The sequence below is a fragment of the Pelodiscus sinensis genome, chromosome 1, assembly GCF_052426305.1.
Source record: "Pelodiscus sinensis isolate ZL-2025 chromosome 1, ASM5242630v1, whole genome shotgun sequence".
Taxonomy (NCBI): domain Eukaryota; kingdom Metazoa; phylum Chordata; order Testudines; family Trionychidae; genus Pelodiscus; species Pelodiscus sinensis.
Window position 1 is genome coordinate 177738763 of NC_143052.1, and position 6951 is coordinate 177745713.

Sequence of the window (6951 nt, forward strand, 5' to 3'; positions counted from 1 at the left end):
TTTACACTGCAGCACTATTTCAGGATACCGGAGTATCCCGAAATAGTTATCCCGCATCTTAACAGCAAGCCCATTATTTCGGGCTTGCTATTCTGATGTCCCTATAAACCTCATTCATGAGGAGTAAGGTACATTTTGGAATAGTGGGTTATTTCAAATAGACAGTGCCAAATTATGAAATAAGCTATTTTGAAATGATATTGCGTATCTTATTTCAAACTACAGTGCAGTATAGATGTAGCCTGGAGTAGTTTTCTAAAGGAAATGGTGGATCTCCTTTTCTTAGAGCATTTTAAAACTGGACTGGTATCTGAGAGCTAGAAATGCATAGTCGGGAACAATCTGGAACTTCCAGAGGAAACACTAAATCGCCTAATATGTCATCTTCTGTTTCTAAGATTCTGAACTCTCTTCTTCACTGAACTGTGGAATTTTTCTCAAAAGCCCTTTGGTTTACTAAAACCTTTCTTTTCTGTATCTGTAGGTGTTGGTTTATTCTCAGTAGTTACCCACCTTTTACAAAATAGTAGTTATTGGACCTCATCACCATTACATTTGTTGCACATATGACATTCCAGACCTATAAAACATCCTGTAAAAAGGTATTAATATTCACACCAGTGCATCATTTCTCTTTTCCATCTGCTGAGTTTCTGGTTGAGCCCACAGAATTTTATGGTCAAAAACATTAATTCTTCTCTAAATGATATCCTCATATATCATTCCTGTCCACACAATGTTTTGTTAGTCACAAAGGTTGATTTTTAGGTTTTGTATCAGACCCTAGTCAGCGGATGGAGCACTGCTGCCTTCCTAGAGTGCCCACAAACCCGTGAGGCCTGCCTCAGCTTTGCTGTTGGCCAAGCGAGGTTTTGAGAGGCCCAGCCCTAGGTCAGGGCGGGCAGACAGACAAGCGGTTAACACAAACAGTCAATAGTTCACAATTTAAGGAGCAGCCCTGGGTCAGGATGACAAGTGTGTATTACCAGTAATTCAGCGGTTAAAGCGCTGGTCAGGTCCCAGCTGGGCAGGGGTAGGGTCTCCTCACTTCAAAAGAGCTGACAAGTGCAGGGATTTTTGTCCCACAGGGGGAGCCTGCCACCCAAAGGAAAGGGTGGTGGGGGGGTGGGGGGAAATGCAGGTCCACCCACTCCACTGCATTCTGGACCAGAGCCCTCATAGTGGTGACCTTGCAGCCACTAGGTCGGCGGGGATCCAGACCATTATACACCAACAAGGTTGAGGATCAGCAGGGGTCTAGGCCGCGACATGCTGCCCACCCGACCTCCATGTCCTCAGTTGCCCCAAGGTCGACTATCTCTGGGCTGCTTTCCAACCCCCCCATGGGCCTACCAGATTCCAGCAATGTTCCAGGGGGTCTTTGGGTGACAGAGGATCTGGCAGGATGTCCATGGGCTCTGGCTCAGGCAGGGGTCCAGGTGGGCCAGCCCAGTTGTCGGGGCCCAGTGAGGGTCCCGGAGGGGCCAGCGTGGGTTCAGGCGGTGGCCGGTGTCTCAGTTGTCTGGGCCAAGGTTCTGAGATTGGCAGGGGTCTGGGTGGGAGCAGCCAGGAAGAGCTCAGCTCTTTATTGCGGGAGCCGGGGCCAGGTCTTCTTGGCTCAGCTGCCTGGCTCTGACTGAGCCCGTGGCTCTTATAGTCCTAGACCTGCCCGTGGCTCTTATAGTCCTAGTCTTATCATAATAGAGCTGATAAGATCTTGCCCTAGTCTTCAGTAAAGTAACATATAGCTCAATATTCCGGCTTCCTATCAGTGGGGCTAGGTGCGGCTGGACTTGCCCACCAAGGGGTCATAGAGGGTGCTTCCTCTTCCGGGTCAGTGGGTGGCCATGTTGCTGTCTCAGGCTCATTACAGACCCTTATTTATTTTTTATTTTAGTGTGCCTGAGGGTTACTCGCCTGGTTAGATGTACTCATTTTATGGTTTTTGGTGTAATATGTGGTGCTTTCTGTTCTGAATTAAAAAAAAAAAATCTAGGTAGTCTTCAGTTCCCATTGGACTATTTTGTGCCTCTAAAACTTAGGCCTGAATATATTTCCCATGTTGTATGAGGAGTCCTTAATAGCCTCTCCAAGCTGCGCTCCATGAGAAGTATCCTTTATGATATGTCTGTAGCTGCTCTTTTCTTTGAACATATTCCTGTTCTCCTTTCACAGAAGGCTGGGATAGCATTAGGGAGCTCCTCTTTTAGTTGTGCTACTTCCTGTCCTCTTGGTTTTTCTTCTATACACCAGCCAATCATCCTTTCATACTTTTAAATCCCTCTTGAGTCCTTGTAACCATGCCTCACCTTGTCCTTTTAAGTTAGTTCATATTAAAAAAAATAAAAACTGCTTTCTCTTAGAGAAAACAAGATGTGTGCCAACCATGCATGTGTTGTCATGTGCTTCTGTATCTGTTCTCTCTGCTTCTTAGTGTGTTAATTTGTCTCCTTAGATGTTTAACATCTTTAGGACAGATCTGGTATTCACACAGGGCTATGTAAATTCTAACCAAAAAACTTAGTTTAAACCTGATTCTTTGTGTTACTTTATGCTACTTTGAATCAATATTAAGCCTTTGCTTTGTTACTTAAAATTGCCAATGTATCACTTATTCAACTGAAGAGTTGCTGCAAATAAGACCGAAGTGTTCACACCTTCTCAGTTGGCTTAGATTGTCAAAAAAATGGAAGTGTTCCTGAGGTAGATAAACATAAACTAATTTGCAAAAGATTTTATTTAAATAAATATATTTCAATACAAACTTCCACAATCATAAGAATATTCTATTGGGGGTGGTGGTGAGCCATTCACTGCAAATTGTAACTCAGACAACATAATACATTTGGATCGTCTTTCTGATTAGTACAAAAGACTTGGCAAGTTGCACAATGTTCATTTTTAATTAAACATTTTATCATTGTGCAGCCTTGTATTGACATTCTTCATAATAGAGCTGATAAGATCTTGACCTAGTCTTCTGTAAAGTAACATATAGCTCAATATTCCGGCACTCACTGTTCCCTTTAGAATTAAACACATGGTTTTCTGATTTTAATTTAAAATCTGATGTGCTTTTATCCCCATTTATTTGTTTTACCTTCTCTGTCTTTATATCCTTGTTTGATTTATTTCCATTTCAGATTCTATGGACCCCTATTTCTATTTATTTGGCTGTTTATGGTACCAAAGCCATCTGGATTCAATTCCTCTCTATTATTCTAGAATTCTTTCCTTTTCTTCTCTATTAAAAATAACCATCAACAACAAATAAAACATGCTCCAAACAACAACAAAAAACCCTAAACCACAAAACAGTAGCTTATCCTCTAACCTTGCTTCATATGGTACCTATTAAATCCAAATTTGATTTGTTAAACTAGTTTGACTCATTTCTGCCTTGTGAAATTTCTTGAGAAGCTTCATGAAAATATGACTATGAAAATGTTGCAAATGATGCACTGGAAAGCTTTTCCACCTCCAGCGACTGAAAAATGTTCTAGTGCATAGAGTTGCCAAGTGTCTTGCAACTTCCAGGAAAGTTGCCTGGTTTGTTGTCCTTTTTCTCATACTTGCTCATACATCCATTTGAGCTGTGGGAAGGGTGCAGACATTTTCCTGCAGTGTTGCTCTTTGGCTGCTGAAGGAGTCAGCTGAGCCAGTTGAAGTTAAAGAAGGAGATGGTGAGTTGAGAAGAAGGTGGCAGTGGAGTAAGATACACAAGGCAATGAGGTGATACCGGCCTGAAACTCTTACTCCGGCAGCTGGCAACAGCAGAACCTGCCCAGCAAACTCAGCTCCAGCTCATCTAACATTTCCTTTTCCTCAGTTGGTCCAGTACCCAGCTATGCCTCAGGAATCTATCCCCAATGAGAGCTATCTTCTCCCACAGGCAGACTATTAATTCCAAGCAGTCTGAGCACCCACCAACACCTCCCCCCCAGAGTCCACTAACAGAGTCCACCTATCAGTCTCAGCACTCAAATATCTCCCATCAATACTGTACTCCCCAACAAACCTATGTACCTTCCCAGTAGTCCCCTCACTCCCAACAGTACCAACAGCCTCAGCAACCAACCACCCAACTACCCCAGAGTTTCCCCTTTATTTCCCTTTCCACCCCGTTATCCCCAGACATTTCTGAACCTACCTACCCACCCCAACCTAAGCTGTGAAGTTTCCTTCTGTCCAACCACCACAATTTGTTGGGGGAGGGGTGCATTGCCTTTAAGTAATTTTGAGTTAATTTGAAAATATTTTGCATATACATTCATATATACTACAGAAGAAAACTTGGCAGCTCCAAAAATGCTATAGGGATGCTGCAACAGGTACATTAATCCCTCCCATTCCAGGCATATTCCATACCAGCATGGCTCCTGATGTGTGGAGTGGTATGGTTCTCTAGCTGACCCTGAAAAATCACATAGCACCTGTGAGTGATTAATAACTATCCATGCGTCTTACATAGGACTTGTAAATTTAAAACACTTCATTTTTGTCCTCAGTTCCTTATTTAAGAAGGAAGATAAATTACAGTAAAATTTGTTGGCAAATTGTCCATAGCATCTCTGTTCATATCTTCTTGGAGTGCTAGACTATGTGAGGACTTTGAAGATAACACAGTGAATTCCGTGGAAGAGGAGTACTTTGTGCTTTGTTAGAGCAGTTCTTTCTGGTCCAAGCCATGACCAGCTCAGACAGAGGAGGCATTCACTCTAGTAAAAACAGAAAATGGAAAAGGGGCGGAGTTAGGGGCAGCTAGCCCTCAGCACTGTCAGGACCACGGCATGCTTCCCCTTCCTCCTGCGGCCCTAGTACCATGTGGAGTGCAGAGGGAGGGATCTTGGTTTTCCAGAAGATGTTGGTTGTTATGCCCATAGAACCATATTCATTATAAATAAGTTCATGAATTTTCTTGAACAAAGCCCACTTCTCCAGAGAAGCTTGAATAGAGAAAAAGGGGAGTTAGCATCAAGAGGATAGCAATATGCAAATATTAATACTAAGAATTATCCATGAGAATAATTTTAAGAGAAGTGCCATGTACAGTAGGTTCCTCAGATAGCTACAAATGTTTGTGGAGAATTTGCAAGCAAAAAAAAAAAAAAAAAGGTGGGGTTGGGGACAGGACGGATGGCATGCAGTATATTCTGATTACCGGTAAGTAGCCAATCACATTTGCAAATAACAAATAGTGATTGTTTTCAGTGTAAAATCTGTCACAGGGTCAAATATGTTTGCACATACTGCTCCCTGAGGAACTGTGACTAAGTAATAAAAAACATGATCTATTTTCAGGTGCCTTATGAACAGATATAGAGGTTCAATTCATTATCTATATTATGAACAATTGAAGCACCTCTAAGTTTAAGGTGTGTAAAATCAGGATTATAATGGAAACCGCTTCTAAACCTACTTAGTGGTCACCCTAAGCAACTGCTACAATGTATCCTACTGATTTGCTATTAATCTACTATATGTTTTAGACACTTTGTCTGTCTGGCTGTGTGTCCATCTGTTTGTGAATCGGTAAGAGTTAAGACTACCAAAACTGGTGTGCATATTACCATAACTTAAAGCAAGGTCAGGGGTTTGGTAATTCTAGGACAATGGGATGTGCCTGGAATTCAATTGTTTCTCATAAACTGGAAAGGAATGGGTCTGATAGGAGGGACAGTTGTACTGTAGATTGACTACAGGGGGGTATCTAGGAGCCAGAGATGGGGACTGGGACAACTATAACCCCATTGGGCCAGCAAGGGGCAGAGGTGGAGAAACAACCATCTGTCTTCTGTATAGTTCAAAAAGTTTGTCTGTGTGCGTGTCCCCAGCCTGCACTTCTCTCTGTCTACTGCTGCTGCTTCCTTTTTGCGTACTTCTGATTCCAAGTGAAGCATGTGAGGCACCCCTCCTTCGGCTGTGCCACAGAAAGGTACTACTCACCTGGCCCCAAGTTGCTTGGTGAGAGAGGACTGGGGTTGTCCTCTCTCCCTGGGGCAGCCTGCATATTGAACCCCTCATCCCCCACCCCAGAACAATGATTTAAATGAAGAAAAACAACTTACTTAAAAGCTTCAGAAGGGTAACCAAGTTAGTCTGTAACAGGAAAAACTTAAAAAAACAACGAATAGTCTAGTAGCATCTTAAAGACTAACAAAGCATGTAGATGGTATCATGAGCTTTCGTGGGCACAACCCAAGCTCATGATACCATCTACATGTTTTGTTAGTCTTTAAGGTGCTACTAGACTATTTGCTATTTTTTAAGGTTTTTTAAACTAATTTAAGTTAAGGACCCAAGCAACACCAAGTAACTCTTCTAGTAAAACATACAGTAGAACCGTATGTTACAAAGAGCTGAGTAATGGAGATTGTAACTCTGAACAAAACATTGTAGGTGTTCTTTCAAAAGTTTACAACTGATTATCAATGTAATACAGCTTTGAAACTTCACGGAATAAAAATTGTGCTTTAAAACCAACACTTGATTTAAATGAAGCATACAGAAAAACAGTTTCTATACCTTGACAAATCTTTTATTTTTAAATGTCATCCGCCTTAGTTTTAGTGTCTTACATTTAACACAGTACAGTACTGTATTTGCTTCTCTCTTTGCTGCTGCTGCTTCCTTTTTTGTGTTTCTGATTACAAGTGAGGCATGTGGTTTACTGGTCAGGTCATAATGCTGGTGTTCATAAAACGTAAGGTTTTATTATATATGCATTTTGCATAGCTCCTAAAAATTCAAGCTGAAAATATTTTTTTATTATTTTTTTAGAAATTGATAAACATTGAAATAGGTTCATATTTTTACCAAGTGCAGTCTTTCTGAGCAGGGAGAAGGGAAACTATAGACCATGTCCTGAAGTAGTAGGGCTAACAACCACTGTGGTCCCATGGGCAAAGTGTGGGGATGCCTGACTCTAAGCCCCCAAAATGGGAGGAGCCT

General features: G+C 41.8%; 1 protein-coding gene across 5 annotated transcripts in view; it reads left to right on the forward strand.

Moving 5' to 3' along the window:
- The window catches only part of LOC149525675 (uncharacterized), a 444259-nt gene that overhangs the window by 194019 nt on the left and 243289 nt on the right, over positions 1-6951 (forward strand). The gene's annotated exons all lie outside the window — the stretch shown is intronic.